This window comes from Conger conger, chromosome 17, assembly GCF_963514075.1.
Source record: "Conger conger chromosome 17, fConCon1.1, whole genome shotgun sequence".
Lineage (NCBI taxonomy): Eukaryota > Metazoa > Chordata > Actinopteri > Anguilliformes > Congridae > Conger > Conger conger.
Window position 1 is genome coordinate 27,519,662 of NC_083776.1, and position 16,415 is coordinate 27,536,076.

A 16,415-nucleotide genomic window follows, 5' to 3' on the forward strand; every position below is an offset into this window, starting at 1 on the left:
TCTTATTAATTTATAAGAATTCAGAGAACGATAGAAGGGAGCTCTTAGCTTTGATTTCCGCTTACCTTTTAAACAAGACGGGAACAAGACAGACTTATTTCTTCGTATGTCTGTTCATATTTCCATATTTATTTATTTATTCAAATACATTTAGCCTAATATTCAGTTGAATGAATGAATTAATAGATAAGAAAATAAATTGAATTACATACAACAGACTGCGTATGTGGGGGAAAGGCCTACTTGTATATAACCCTTGCTAAATTATATTAATAACTTAATTCATACGGATCAGGCCGATTATGCTAAACTAATTTGGACTGTCCAGGGATAATTATCCTCGACACGGTTAATTAAACGTCTTCAGCGCCCTGCATTGCTCTGATTGCAGTTAGATCCTGGCTCACCATGGAACTTCCTGCTTCCTGGAACTAACGCGCAAGTGAAAATTGCGGTTGTTTGTAGGCTTCGTAGGTTTACGAGTCAGCATGGATGTCAAAAGCATTATTATTTAAAAACCGCACATATATTATGCGTTGGTGCCAAAAATATATGCGTGCATTTCATCATTTTAAAATGTATGATATGTGCAAATTGTCAAAACCATTTTTTGAAGACCTTTAGTATTTTTGTATGTATTAGGATTTGTTATCCTGTATTTGAAAAGGTGAAAACGGCCCGAGATTAAGGAAGGTTTATCTACTGGAGATTAAAACGCCTCAAAGCTCGTCAGGTTTCTAAAAGGACACAAATCAGCAGTTCAGTGACCATTTCCCACTCTTTCTCTGTCCATTTTTACTTAAGAAAAGGGAAAAGAAAACTGAATAGAACTTTTTTTTTCTTTCACTGGGAGCGTTTAGACAGTCGAGGAGGTTTTGTCCGGGAACAAAACGTTGGTTGGGAGGTTTTGTGAGGGCGTTGTTTGTTGAAGTGGAGCTCGGGGAAAGGCGGTCGCTTTCCTTCATTGTGATGAAAGCAATCAGTGGTATTTGGAAAACTGTTAGCATTGTGCACTTCTACTGTGTCCATTGTTGAGGACTTCTTTTCACGGTTTTTTTTTTTCAGCCGATCCAGCTGGCCAGACTGAAAAGCTCCGCAATGTGTACACGCTTTGTCCCCCCGAGTCCTTCGAGTAGCCGGCATTGAATGGAGTGAGTTGACACTGCATGACAGTGAAACAACATAATAAAAAATACATGAGAACATGAATAGAAGCAGGCGCATAAATAAATAAAAGGGGTGACCAAAACTGGATAAACTGAATGACAAAACGACGAAAGGGGAACAAAAAGATATTTAACACGCTAGATTAGCATTAGAATGAAATCTACAAGGCAGAACAATTGATGAATAGGTTTACCGGCCAAGAAAGAAATGGACTAAATGCCTTTTGAATAGATATGCTTTTCCCCTTCTCACAATGGGAAGTGAATGGGAAAGGTGGAGATGCAACTATGCAAATTTCTGTGTAAAAAACTTTTTTTACGTAGAGAAATAGAAAGGACTGTTCAGAGTAATTTCATAATGAACTTGGAATTGGAGGTCAAAGATCTGACAGCATTAAGGTAACGACGAATAGCGCGTTTGCTTTTATTATAACACCATCGTGGTGAATACGAGATTATCTTAATATAGCAAATGTGTCATTTGCGAATTATTCTTTTTATGATGCATCTGTTTTCATTTCCCTTTTATGAATAATAAAAAATCAAATAGATAGAATCTTTGTCGAGATTTAGGTTAGAGATTTGTTATCTGAATTGCATTACAACTCAAATAGATATTAATTCCATATAGAAATGTAGCAATAACAATTTAGTGTAATAATGTTAATAAGAATATGTTACATTTTAAGCACGTTTATAACACCTTTCCACGTGCTGTAATCAGTGTGACAGATGCACTTCACTTGTAAAGGTATGAATTTAAAGATAAGAAAACAAATGTGTACCGACAACACCTGTGGAATTCTATAATTTAAGATCTTGCTAAAAGAATAATTGTTTCACCAGAATGAATGAATATGTCCTCACACATATTATTTGTATTTTGGAGCATTGTAATTCAGGTTTAATATCACTGTTTGTCCTTAAGGAGTCCTGCAGAGACATTCAGTATATTCAGGAAACTGAGACTTCATATATGATCAATGAAAACACACTTTACACCCCCATTATTAACAAGTATTTAGTCAGATTCATTTGGTGGAGAGCAAGAGAGAGGTAGTGAGAGAGAGAGTGAGAGTGAGAGAGAGAGAGAGTGAGAGAGAGAGTGAGAGAGAGTGAGAGTGAGTGAGAGTGAGAGAGAGAGAGAGTGAGAGAAAGGAAGATAGGGCAAATTGGCCTTGCAGGTCATCAATATTATATGATGTCAAAGTGAACATGAAAATGACCTTGCCTTTAAAATGTTCTGTCTTCCATAAATTACTGCAACCTGTTCACATCGACAACCAGCCACCCCTCAATTTAAGATAAATAATGTGCCCTGGGTACTTCTAAAATATTTGAAATATTCCCAATCAAGTGTGACTCTGAACATCAAGAATAAAGTGTAGTGGCAGGGAGTCCTAGGGGGTAGAGGGCTAGGCTTAGAATTTGGGCTTCAGATGAGGTACTTGACTCAAATCACTTCTGTAAATAATCGGCTGTGCAAACAGGATGGAATGTAAAATCTAAGTTGTGTGACTTACCCTGGCTGAGGGCTTTCATGCAGGAACTGCAGAAGAATGTGATGTATGGGGGGAGGGACGTGTATATGTGGTCCCAGTTAACAAGAATAGTTGTCCTTTAGTGCCATGGTAACTTGGCTGAGTGTGGATGTGGGGTTGGCCGGTTTTATCTTTTACATGGAGATAAACCAACAAGATTCTCCTTATGGCTTACTCCAAATTCAAGACAACTCCTACCCCTTCTTCCCCTGAAAGATGAGCTTTTTGCTCCAGGTTTGTTAATTGCAGGCAGTGTGAGGGAGGAATTCTGGATGGTATTCGGGATAATAAAGGCAGGGCCCATGAATAGCTCCTATCTGGAAGTGTCTCTTCAGAGCAGGGGACTAGAATCTCTTTGCAGAATGGAAAGAATGGATTCTTCCAGTACCAACAACATGATGAAAAGATGCACGCAATTCTAAAAATATTAGTCCTCCATTTATTAAGAGGCCTGGCTGGGCCTTTTCTCTTTTGTGTGTATTCATCTGCATACATAGTGATCCATGGTCTAATAGGCCCAGATAACATGGAGGTATGAGACCTTTTTAATAATGTTACAACAATAATGTTTTTGGCCATGTTAACCTTCCAATGACCCCATTACTGGTGAACTATTCCTTGTCACACAGATAATCTTTCTGTACTGTTCTTACTGCTACATGGGAACTGTTCTAACTACTACAAGTTAACTCCTTTCTACAAAACAGGTCAGCTGTCCCTACTGCGACAGGTATTCTTATCACTTCAGGTGAACTGTTTTTACCCGTACAGACCAATAGTTCTGAATAACTACAGGTGAACTGATCATTGGATGAAAAACCTCTGTAACACCATTATAGTTAGATGAGTGACACCTTGCCTGGTGGAATATTTACTTGTTTAAATATGTGTTTCTGTGGTAATGTTGTAACAAGCCTCACTTTGTACATGAACATAATGATCAAACTGTTAATGCTTTCTCTTCTGGGGGCGTTATTAATACAGTCCATGTAATTACTTTTATTAGAGTCCATACATGGTAATTGCCAGGTGAAATATTTAGATGAAAATTGGGCTTATGTAAGACTTCTCGCAGAGAAAGGCACAGAATCGGGTACTCTGAACTGGCAAGATTTGTGGATAGAATTTGTAGCAAAACATTGCATGATTTGAATCCATCAATCAAAAACCCAGAAAAATATAGACTGTAGATTCAGCCAGTAAAAGAGCATTCAAGTGGTAAACATAGTTATGAACTGAAATAGGTTCGGAGCACGCACTGCAGCTAGAGTGCCGGGTTAGCCTCCACACTCACTGAACATGCTTTTGGCTACGCTCAGCTAGCCCCGCGATAAGTGGGAATGCTCACTCAGGATGTGACTGTGTGTGTGTGTGTTCACGGTCAAACAGAAATAGGGCTTTACAGGTGAATTACTGTTTGCTTCTGAGTTTTAAAATGTACAAGAAGGCCAGTGCAGTCCAACTCCAGAGCGTCTTGACCTGAGCTTAAGAGTAATGCATTCACTGATGTGAAAAAGTGATACCTTTTTATGACAAGGTTAAACAAAATAATTTTTTTCAAGCACAAATTAAAAAAGAGAAAATGCAGATAATACAGAAGTCACCCTGCCTGTAAATTTGCTATTGGAAGACCAGCTCTTTGCCGTTTTGTTGAATCGATCCCCCTTATGTTTCAAGGGAACTAGTTTGCCAATCACACAGTGTCTCACTTTTAACCAAGAACCACCCCCTCCCTCAGGCTTAGAATGCCAGTTTTCCTTTTTTAATGATTGCCCTGGCATGTTAATTATGTTGTTTCCCACATGGTAAATAATGTAGCACATTGAGCAGAGCAGGGGTAATTCATTCGCTCCCTGAAATATGGGGTGGGGTGAGCTTGGTGTTGACCAGCAGAACAGAAGGGTTTGGGACTGACGGCTTTTGGTGGATAGCATGGTTTTGGGAGACTTTTGGAATTTATTATTGTAATTTTGTAATGTGACCTTGCACAAACATAATTCTGTCAGAAAGAAAAGCCTAGTGTGTTTTCACTCGCAGGGGCACTATGAGAGATCCATTTTTAAAAGATTTTATTTATTAATTAATGGAAAATACAATCTTTCAGACCCTAAATGTCTCTGAAGATTACTAGCTGCTAAAAAGTGAAAAAGCCCTTGGGTGTAAATGTGGGCTTAGAACATGGGTGTGTGTGTGAGCCAAGTCTTCTTTCTCGGCTTTGAATATTTAGGGTCTGAAATTCACATGTAATGACTGCTGCTTTATCTCATGCCACAGCTAGCACAGGCCGAATCAAAGAAAGACTCAGCTAGCACAGACCGAGTCAAAGAAAGACTCAGCTAGCACAGACCGAGTCAAAGAAAGACTCAGCTAGCACAGGCCGAATCAAAGAAAGACTCAGCTTTTTTAGGTAGATTGCTGGTGGCCAGCTAACCAGAGGGGGTTGCTGTTGTTCAGTCGGCACCCAGGCCGACTGAATCCCGCCATCCCTCGGTAATGCAGCAGCTACTAATGGTAAATGGTAAATGGTTGGCATGTATATAGCGCCTTTATCCAAAGTGCTGTACAATTGATGCTTCTCATTCACCCATTCATACACACACTCAAACACCAACGGCGATTGGCTGCCATGCAAGGTGCCGACCAGCTCGTCAGGAGCATCTGGGGGTTAGGTGTCTTGCTCAGGGACACTTCGACACAGCCCGGGCGGTGGATCAAACCAGTGACCCTCCGACTGCCAGACGACTGCTCTTACTGCCTGAGCCACGTCGCCCCCTTAATGCTCTGCCGAACATGGTCCCCACCGGCACCGGGGCTGGTGTACACCGCAGAACAGTGTCTCTGCCATCCAGCAGGGCCCAAAACCTTATGCAGTTTGTACTTCACAGTCAACTAGCTGAAAATATGCCGTCCATTCAGCTTCTGTCTGAAGTGGTTAAAAAAGGGCAAAAAGAGTGTGGTTTCAGATGTTTTCTTTAAAAAAAAGAAAGCAGCCAAAAAGTAATCATTTCTACTGGTCTCCCACATTTTTCTTTGATGAGAGAAACACATGCTCAGGTAACATGAAAATAGGCCTTTATTTCGCTATTCTGGGACACAATTGACAATATTATGAGAATGGTAGGTCTATGTAAATCAGAAGATTCCTGTGCTATATTTCCCCCCGATTTTCATGAACCCAGTTCCATCGCTCTGATATTATTGTCTCCTTCAAAGGGCCTGTAAGATTTTTAAGGGCAAGATTAAGTGAATTAACATACATACATTACGTTGGTTCAACTCTCCGCTGTGCTGAATGGAAGGATATGCGCACGGTTCTGAAGACATGAGCTACCTGCAGGCTACCCTCAGAAACACATCCACTTCTGCAGCAGATATGGCTACAGAGTATCCATAGAGCTCAGCAGCATTAGCTGCAATTCCGGATCTCTCCTTTTATTTGCTACCACGCAACGTAAACCTTTTTAAAAAATTTTAATCAGAATTCTTGCTTCTTGTCGGCATAAAACAGACACCCCCACCCCGTGGATTGTCAGATTAAAAAAATTGCAGTCTGAGGCTGTTCCAGCAGGACAGGTGTATATGCAGGATGGTGAGACCTGCTCCAGGTGCTTGTGTGTGTGTGTGTGTGTGTGTGTGTGTGTGTGTGTGTGTGTGTGTGTGTGTGTGTGTGTGTGTGGAAACAGCTCCTCCAGCTCATATTAGGCTTAATCAAAGTGTGAAAAGCCACTCCTGGAGCAATCTCACCATCACAGACCTGCTCCATGACTGTATGCCCGCTATATTTTGCATTAGCTGTCATTTCCAGAAGGGTACCTGTGACTTTAACTGCTGCATGCTCTCAGGAGGGGGAAAATGCCTCAAATTATCTCGCATTGCACCTTTTCCACAACACCTAACGTGTCAAATCAGGACTTTAAAACCACATGTCTCTCTGCCCTGGGTGACCGGAAGAAATGAAAAAGTCTATATATATTCGTGTTCAAATAAACAGCCTCCCTGCTCTGAAGTCACTACTCTGAGAAAGAACCAGGTTTTATTTTTTGAAGTGTGGTAGGAAGAGTGGGTCGTTTTCTTGGGTCCACTATGGCTCATTCTGGAATGATATTAAGGAGGTGAAGTCTGTTTGTGGGCCATTTATGGTGAACCCTAATGAACTTTGTGCTTAATGTCCACAGAAAAAAATGGGAGCTACAGTTCTGTGATTCTTACACATGACAATGCAGTATATTATATATTATATATATTCCGAATGCTAAATCAAATTTCTCTTGGCCAACAATGACACGGATTGTATCATGCACGTGAGGTTATAGTAGGAGTGGGAAGAGGGGACTGGGGGTTAAAAGGAAAGTGAGAGGGAAAAGGTAGAAGGTGGTAATCTGAGGGATGGAGGGTGGTAATGCTCAAACTGGGCAGGTTTCTCAGTTTGATGAGATCCAGATAAGTTCCTGCTCTGTGGGTACAGGGTGGCTCAGGGCAGGGGAGTAGAGGGAGGAAGCCGCCTGCCTGGGAGGATGGATGTTGTAGTCTCCCAGCAGTATGTGTGTGTGTAGTATGAGTCCAGGAAAGGACTACAATCAACAGTTTTGGGAAAGGAATAACAGTAACAATGTGGAATGCAAAGGAGTAGACAGAATTCGAAGAGAGATTTTCCAGGAGGAGGAAACAAGCAGATCAGTTCACCGCCCTGCCATTTGGGATGATGCATGTTGTAATAAGGGAAACAAACTGGAGAGAGTGCAGGGGGACTAGACAAGAAGAAGTCAGCCTTGCCAACAGATGACTGGCAGGTCCATATGCCCTCTGCAAGCCTACACAGGAGTATAGTAGAGATGGAGGGTAGAGGAGGTTAGAGAGAGTTGACTTAATTTCATTGAATTTCATTTGAGTGGTCCGTGTCATGGTGTGTCAAATAGCACCATAATACCAGGCTAGTTATTTCTTGGTCAATAAAACACTAACAGATACTTAGCCCCTTCAATGATGACAAATGCAGCCCATGTGCATATGGAGACTATACAACTATTTGGTTTCAGCTAACAGAGAAGACTGTCCTTCCGCCCTCCAGTTACAGACAATGAGTCTCGGGTTACATCTCAACTGAGGGGAAACCTGAAGCAGACTTCCTTTTGTCTGCATTTTAGCAGTGGTTTGAGCATTTATCTCAACTGACTGGCACATCTGACCTCACTGTGCTGTTTCCGTAAGCCTAAATGTTTGTATTTTACTCTCCACCGGACATCAAAGGATTTAAATTAAAATTTTTTAAGCACTAAAAACAATCTCTGCAATAAATATACTGTGTTGTAGGAAGGGATGATGATGGGCTAGAGCTGAACCTGGAAGCAACGTCAAGTTAACAATTAAAAGGACTGGTCTTCCATGATGCAAAATAAATAAATAAACAATAGCAGTTTACATATGACAGAAAGTGAGGTGTTTTTGAATTTTTGGAATCATAGTCCACAATTTACGAACCTGTGGTGAGAAGGTAGGCACATTTTAGTTTCAGAAAGGTAGGATGGACACCAGTCACACACACACCCACTCACATGTACACAATGGAAACCACTTTCTTTGGATTTAAAATGTATTTCTTACCATTTTCTGAGAACTTCTTAAGTCTAAGAAGTTCAGATATCCAACACAAATGGTTATTGTATATCTCTGAATCGTTCCGACATACACATTTCCTGCAGAACAGTGTATTCTTTTCTGTGCTAGCACAGAATGCGAGTAAGAATTGTGTGTAGAGGATCCTGAACTAAAATACCACATAATCCTTTTCTGGTCATCACCTCAAAAGTGCATGTCACAGAATCACTGCATTGCTAAGCCTTGCTATCAGATGAAAGGGTGGGAATGCATCTTTTTCTTTATTTTGCTGAGGTTGGTTCCATGCTCAGCATTTCAAACACACAAAGGTTAACCTCTTTGACGAGCAGGACCCATTGCTGCCCGCTACCTTGTTCCCTGGGTGGTGAAAATATTAATTAATCAAGATGGACGCCCATCGACTGCTTCAGTCTTTGTCTGTTCTTATCCCAAATTCCCCTGCATCCAAAAAGTTACAGAAGCCATGTTCTGGACAGTGCCATTTCCCTGAGATATGGAGCTTGTAAGTAGATTTTCAGCTATTTGGGGAGCATTTTAAACAGATTATGATAATGGTGATGAAGATGATTATTATTATTATTATTATTGTTGTTATATACATTTATTATAACAATTCAAAGGTAATCTTTTTATAAATTATTTATATGAGCATAAGCCTTAATTATGTTCAGCTGGTGATATTGATATGTATGGTACTGATGGCCCATTGAAGGGCGTGAGCCATAAACCATTTGTTTAAGCCAGGGATTTCAGATGCATTTCCTGTAGGGCCACAGTGTGTGCCTTCCTTTCAGAAGCATATTTATGCATTGAAACCAGGTGCGTGAACTCTTTAGCCAATAAATCACAAGTGATGAGTGACTCCACAAACCAGCATTCACTGGTTTGAACTGTCAGATCCCTGCTTTAAGGCACCTGCACTATCAGAGCGATCGTCACTGTTGCTGGGAATTAAGATTTTATGGGATGATAAAATCATTAGTCTTTGGGTTTTTCAGGCAGACATGTTCGCGAGCATTGATCTCTGTTGGAACACTGTTGGAATTTCAGTGCTGATTTGCAAGTGCCAACCTTAGGACAAGCAAGATCACTGTCATCAACCGGAGAAGAGCCAGCTGTGTTTTAGTTTGAGACAACTAAACAAGTCTCCCTCTCGCTTAAGCTTTATTTCCCAACATGTGTAAAGTATTGTGCTTTATTAACAATTCAATGGAAGTCTTACCATTTTAAATAAAAAAGGAATTTCCCCAAAAAACAGGTTTCACAATTATTGGCACCACTGGTTTAATACTTAAATATTTTAAATACCCCAGGCAAAGATGACAGCCATAAGTCTTTTCCTATTATTTTTGAGCACACATTTGGAGGGATTTTTGACCATTCCTCCCTGCAGAACTTTTCAGAATCATTGATATCCTTGAGCTTGCACTTATGGACACCCCTCCTCAGTTCAGACCACTGGTTTCTGATGGAATTCAAAATTTCCTGGTACTTTGCTGAATTAATTGTGCCATTGATCTTAAATAGTGACCGTGGACTACTGGCAGCAAAAAATCTCCAAAACATCAGTGACCACTGCCATGTACAATAGGTATGAGGTGCTTCTCCTTGTACAGTATATGTTCCACTTTTGCCACCAAGCATGCTGATGGTGTGTACAGCCAAGACATTCAATTCTGGTCTCATCTGACCATAGCACTCTCTTTGGTCAATTCCATTGAGGTTTGTTTGGTTTTGTTTATTGTGCTCAGTAAGGGCTGTATTTGTGCCACCCTTCCAAAGAGTTTGTTGCTATGGAGGTGTCATTTTATGGTTCTTTTTGAGACTTGGTGACCCCAACATTGAATGAGTCTCTGCAATCATTAAACTGCGATCCTTGGGGTCTTTATGGCCTCCCTCACCATATGTGGGGACAACGTGCACTTGTGTCCTCTACCTGGCAAGTTTGCAATTCAATTCAATTTATTTTGTACAGCTCTTTTCACAGTAGGCTGTACAGAGTTATACAGAAGGGAATAGAACATATCAGCCCTAAGCCCCCAAATAGCACATGAAGTAAGCAACTCCCTTTTGGGGAGAAAAACCCCCAAACAGAAGAAATCTCGAGAGGAATAGGGGCATGCCCATCCCCTGGTGGCCTATAAGTTTAATGTATTAAACTAGTAGGTAAACTAGAAAGTCCATAGGGAGAGATGCAGAGTCTGGAGTTCAGAGGGTAGGGGGATGAATTTGAAGCTCCAGGTGAAACAGTTAGGTAAACTGGTACAAGAGCTTTAAAGTCAGAAGCAGGACCTTAAAATCTGTCCTATAACAATTAACAGATAGGTAGCCAGTGCAGGGAAGCTAGCAGTGCAGTGATATGTTCATAGTTCTTAGTCCTAGTCAAGATGCATGCAGCTGCATTCTGCATGAGCTGGAGATTCTTTAGCGAGGCATTAGGGCAGCCAGATAGCAGGGCATCTCAGTAATGTAATATAGATGCAACAAATACTGGATCAGTGTCTTTGCATCCCCTGCTGATAAAAAGTCCCTAATTTTAGCTATGTTCCGTAAGTGAAAGGATATGTTCTTTCTGTTTCTAATTTGGAAGCCAATTGTACCCTATTTATTCCAATTATCATCCCCGTCCTTCAGTGGCCTAAGAACAACATGCCTCCTTCACCCTCCCTTGGGGCGGTGAGCTGATTATGCCGCTCCACGAGAGCCGGCCAAACTCAGACTCAAACCCCGGTGCTTGGTGTACAACTGTAACAAACTGATGTATACATCAAGGTCCGGTACTTTAGCTGCATGCCACCACGGCTCCCTCTAGAGATAAAAAATAAATGAAAATAGAGAATTTCTTTTCATGTTTTTTATGCACTTGACAAAGATCCAGGGCAATAGTAACACCAAGGTTTTTTACTAAAATATTTGATTTCACAATACAGCCTTCAAAATTGTGTTTGAAGGTAGAAAATTATTTTTCTGTGCCGTGCCAATATGAAAGCCATTGTATTGGTACAAACCACACAGAACTAGAGGTTGAAAGCAGCACTGTGTTTCATAAGCGATCTGTGAATAAATAAATGAAGGAAAGCTCCATTTCACCAGTCACTTTTCAAAATGAAAATGCCAACTAGATGATGCCACTTCCCAAGATGCCACTTCCTTCTATCGCATAGCAACAATTGAATCATTTAAATTGGGAAAGACATTTTTTGGTTTTTAGGTTCAGGAAACATACTGATTAGCAGCCCCCCCACCCCCACCCAAAAAAAACCTCCACCAAAACAAATACATACATATATAAAATATAATAAAATAAAAAATGCATACCAGCGTAAATTACCACATAACTACATCCATAAATGAAGACGAAGGTGCGTGGTGGTAAAAGAAACCGGTCTCAGCCTGCTAAAAATCATTTTTTGTTCCAGATCCAGATGTCCCCTGGCTGAGATTTTCAGCCTTTCATATTAAATTCTCAATGTTTTCAGGGCAAAATATATCTATCAGAAAATAGAAATAATGAACTTGAAGAGATGATGCCCTGGAGATCAGTCACAAAGAATTATATCCCCCTCTGCAAGACAGAACGTGGGGCAGTAGATAAGTACCTGGGAGCTGCTTGGCACTGCGGTACGTGTGCCTATCAATAAAGCAGATTATTTTACTGGCTATTACGTCAGGAATCTGGAGGGCCTTAGATTGCACCTTTAATGAGGACGAATGAATCGCATACACTTGCAGCACCACTCAAAATAAGTGAGCTGTTATGCCCCCTTTCTCTCTCTCTCTCTCTCTCTCTCTCTCTCTCTCTCTCTCTCTCTCTATCACTCTCTCCCAGCATTTATTTAAATGAAAAAGAAAAAACGTAATTAAATTTCTTCATTAAAATTTCAGCAGGATTTCACATGTGAAGTGGCTTATTTCTCATTGACGTTTTGCAATAGTGCATACTTTAACAACAGCAGCAAAAGAGATCACTGGCCAATGATACAGTGGATAGTTCCTTGCTAATCCTTGCCTTGGAGCAGAACTGTGTATGGTGCTGTACATGTGTGGCTCTGTTGAATGTTTCATCATTAGAGGTGTGGTGTGTTTAATAAAAGGCACATCTGGGGCGTTTCACTGCTACCTGCTGATTAGACTGACTGGATCTCTGTCAACCTTACATATTACCTGAATTGACTTGAAAAGATATTTTCTCCTTTTTATAAAGAAGTCAATCACTAATGACAACCTCAGACCAACTCCATGGCCTCTGAACACATATAATATGCCCCAAGGAATCTTCTCCAAGGAAAATGTAAGAAAATAAATTATGGGAAAAGGACTGTAGTAAACTCACATATTTATGTTGAGATTTATGTTTGCACTGTGCTTTTGTTTTAACTGATACTGTGGTCACTGGTCACACATCCATATGTAGTATCCCTGTTATCCTGCAGAGGGTGATAGTGAGCTTGAGTAGAACCAAACACTCCCTGACTACTACACACAGACACATGGGCACACTTTATCAGCACACAAACACATACGCTCTGCCCCACACACACAAGCACATGCACACACACACACACACAGAAGCCCTTGTGCCATTCAGCACCACGCTGCAGTGTACCAGTCTTCTAATTAAATGTCACATGGGAACTGAGTTTATTTGACTCTTAAGACCCTCTTTGAAGCAACAGTCGACTCCACCTTCAGGATTAGGTATCATTCATTTTGAATATACTGTGTCATTTAGACTTATGCTATTGACAAATTGCTCTACATATGAACATTTTCAGTGACATAAATAGTGACTTTATGCAGATGCAATTGGTTTATGTATGCATATCGTAAGTCTAGAGTAAATTTAAATTCTGTTTAAATAAACAGAAGTCTGGTTGCATGTTGAATTAAGCTATAACAACAGGGTTCTAGGGTAGGCGAAACTAGTATCAACTTTTCTATCGTTAGTGTTTGTGGTTAGTGTTTGCAGAAACTTTCAAGAGACACAGCAGGTTTTGGTTTTGCTCAAACAGGGTTAAATGTGAAAAAATAATATTAAGAATGGCATGTTTAAAAATACACCAACTTGACAAGGATGCAACTTAATGAGACATAGATTTATGTATGTAGGGCACTATGGAAGTGCAAAGTCAACAGCTGGAGGTGTCAGACTAAGTTTACTCTTATATCACTCACCACACTGGGGTGTAGTTTTGCAAAATAGATATATTCACGCAAGCTCCATACCAACTTTGTTTTCCATTTTGGGATTTGATGCACAATATAGCATTGTGTGATGGTTTTTCGTGACACTTTTCAAAAAATGTTTCTGTTTATGTTCCAGAGGCAGTTCTTCGTGTTTTGCGACTCATATAGGTTCATGGGGTAAAATAGGGCTGAACAAGGGACTTATCTTCTCATAGCTAATATGCATACTGCAGATTACAAACCTACCGATCTGTACACACTCCAAACACCTTGGGGCATAAATATGCTTTAACCTAACGAGCAGAGGAGTGTGTGAATAGTTGGGAGCGTATGTAGATGAAGGCAACAGGAGCGCTGAGATCTGTCCCCCACAGACCACGGGGTTATTTCCTCCCCTGAATTGCTGGACAGCTCCAGCGATGACATTTGAGAGGGAGAGAGTGAGAGGGAGAGACAGGGAGGGAGAGATTCTGGCGTTTTTGGCATGTGTGTCTGACCCGATTTCTCAGCCACTTCTCTATAACCTGCTCCTCCGACCCTGGGGCTCCTGACTGCTGCGTATCCCTTACAGAGTGGATTGGCAGTGCAGCTACATGGCATGTTTAATGTGAGATCAACACTGGGAAAAGCGCATTGGATAGAATGCTCCCTTGTAAAAATAATGAGCGAGCAATTGATCCGGACTCAAACAAACCGGTTAACTGAGTTAATACCAAAGGCAGATTAAAACCGATGCCAAAGGAGTCCTAGCATGCGCTAAGAGAGTCCCCCAACTTCTCATCACATTAGCGCACGGTCAAGGAGTACACCCTAACGCTTTCATAATCTGCTTTCCTGCACAATTACACTGCTATAATAAGGCAGCTGTCGGAGCGCGCGAGAAAGAGAGGAACCGTCGTCAGGCAAAGCGGATCCGTTGCTTTTTCTGAAATTTAAACCGCAAACGGGTTTTGTTTTGTCGCCTTTTCCCAGAGGCTGAATGTCATAACAACATTTAAAAGTCGGTGTATTTATGCCAAGCTGGCCATTGTGCTTTGATGGCGGCAGACAAAGGCGGCCCCGGGAAAGGGGAATTGGTAAAGCGAATCTGAGCGTGCCTGGATCTTTAGCATAAGGGGATATCTGATGTGGAAAGGAATCGGACGCCGGGACAATGGCAAATTCTCAGAATAAAATAATAGATAAATTCATCCCGACAAGAAAGGAGGAAACCTAAAGACGACGGGAGGAAATAGAAGGAAGGAATAGAATAGAGAAAGGGGGATGAAAAGAATAAGGAGAATTCGGTAGTGCTTCTTGCGAGGAAAAGGGGAAAAAAAACATTGATGACACCCGCTACCATTCTTCCGCTCTACCCTTTCACTACTGCTCGTCTCGCAGCACGGCGGGCTAAGCTGGGAGCTGTAATGTCATTAAATTGCAAATGCTTTTTTTTTTCATTTCCGACACACACTGTTTACTTATCTGGCAAAAACATATGTTGGAAGGAATCCGTTAAATTCTGCCCATTGCCTTGGGTGAAAGTGCAATAGAAACGGCCTCAGTGAGCCCCTTCTGCCGTCTCCTTTTAGCTCTTCGCCTTATCTACAAGGCTGCTTAGCAGCAAACTGGCGAGTTCAATGGAAAAGGAAGATACAGCGCGAGATTAGGGGAGAACAGTGAGGGGAGAAATGCGTGCGGAGAGGGTCATCCCGCCGCAAATGATTCCGCTCTTCTCCATCTGCATAAATGTCTATTTTTAAGGAATCTCCAGCGTCTGTATATTTTTCTCACTCTGCCACACATTTAATTTCACGCCCCGTGTTCTGAATATGCTTAAATGCATATCTCAGATGCACCTTTAAGCCAAAGGAAAAGGGGGTGTGTTGGGGGAAGGGGGAGGGGGTGAAAGCAAAATTAAAGATAAAATGGTGTGATTCGCACTACAAGTCTATTACTTTGTGGCATTTACATATAGTTTACCTCTGCAATTCCAATATTTTTTTCCCCCTGACTCTTCCCTCATTTAACATTTGGGCTTGTATAAATATGTATAAATCTTTGTTGAGGGGGTAAATATAATTCAAAGCGTTACTGGAAAGTTTCAAGGTTGCACTTTCTTCAGACAATTTCTTTCTCCGGTCTGGAGATGTACAACGGGCATGTTCGCAGGAGGTAGGCCTACACGCCCAAACAGGTCCACATCAACTGCGGCATGAGCTGAATAGTACTGGTTAATCCTCGGGCAGCGCTCCCCCTAACACAAAACATGAAAAGGAAATAAAAATACACCAAAAAAGGACGCTGGCATGGACAGGCATGTGATGGAATTGATAGGCTAGTGGGCAGCCAGAGAGATTGACACTTCCCCCTATCCCTGTAAATAAACACACGTACATTTCCATGCTGGTACTGTATTGTCGGACAGCTGTGCGCTTAGTTTATTCACTAAAACTTTGGTGCGCTAACAGAAAGGAGATCCGCCCCTTTGTGCCGGCAGTGAAGAGGACCTCTGGATTCGGCCCTGACTCTGCGGTAAGGCTGGTTATTCAGAGCACGACTGCTCTGCCTCACACTGCCCCTTCACATTTGAATACCCTCACTTGCCACAGATGAGAAATCGCTTTAAACCCCACACTGCAAGCTTTCCAAGCCCTCCTCTTTATTTGCAATTAAATGCATTTCAAATGGAGCAACCCTGTAGAGAAAAGCATTTCCGATAAGAGAGAAATGCCATTACTTTAAAAATTCTTTTGTGAGGGTTTGCCCATTTTTGAACCGTTTGTAACAAGAACTCTACCGTCAAAACATCTTCATAAATAATGTAGAGAAGCTGAATTGATTTTATTATTATTATTATGACTATTATTATTTGAACAAAGCCTGGAAACCAATGGGTACAGGATTCAATTTTGACTGGATTCAT

At 41.2% G+C, this 16,415-nt stretch overlaps 1 protein-coding gene across 1 annotated transcript in view; it reads left to right on the plus strand.

Annotated features, from left to right (window-relative positions):
- Positions 1 to 16,415, plus strand: part of LOC133116480 (dTDP-D-glucose 4,6-dehydratase-like) — a 56,946-nt gene that overhangs the window by 23,323 nt on the left and 17,208 nt on the right. The gene's annotated exons all lie outside the window — the stretch shown is intronic.